Raw genomic sequence first — 490 nt, 5'->3', positions numbered from 1 at the left:
TTTTTTTGTTTTTTTTTTTTTTTTTTGATTTTTGTTGTTTCGTTGTGCCCCGCTACACCAAAGAAATTAAATGTGACCACAAGGCGACGCCACCACCATCCCCTTTTGGCCTTGCCCCCTCACCGCCATTCGGGGCCCTTGGGCCTCCAGCAGTACAGCAAGCCAGCCCCTGACCGCCTCCCCTTCAGTCTCACATTTGGTTTCTCGTTGTTCCTCTTTTTTTTTTTTTCCCCCTTCCCATCCTTTTCCCTTCCCCAGGTTGAATGTTCCAAGGACGAGGGCGGGCTCTGGGCCTCAGCTGATTTCATCTCTCTCTCTCTCTCTCTCTTTCTCTCTCTCTCTCTTAACCAATGACAAATTTTGTCAAAGGGAAAAGAAAAATCTGAGTTGAGAGGCCCGAGGTAGACCCGACGCGTGAAGGACAGGAGAGGTGGAGGGTGGGCGGCGTGCCGTCTTCGGGCAGCGGGGTGGGTGGCGCGGGCGCCCAGCG

General features: G+C 53.1%; 1 protein-coding gene across 3 annotated transcripts in view; it reads left to right on the top strand.

Annotated features, from left to right (window-relative positions):
* The window catches only part of NFIX (nuclear factor I X), a 79,808-nt gene that overhangs the window by 73,646 nt on the left and 5,672 nt on the right, over nt 1-490 (top strand). The window lies entirely within an intron of this gene.

The sequence above is a fragment of the Crocuta crocuta genome, unplaced genomic scaffold (assembly GCF_008692635.1).
Source record: "Crocuta crocuta isolate KB4526 unplaced genomic scaffold, BGI_CrCroc_1.0 scaffold693, whole genome shotgun sequence".
In the NCBI taxonomy this organism is placed as follows: Eukaryota; Metazoa; Chordata; class Mammalia; order Carnivora; family Hyaenidae; genus Crocuta; species Crocuta crocuta.
The sequence above is the reverse complement of the archived record's forward strand: the minus strand, read 5'-3'. Positions and strand labels throughout refer to the sequence as shown.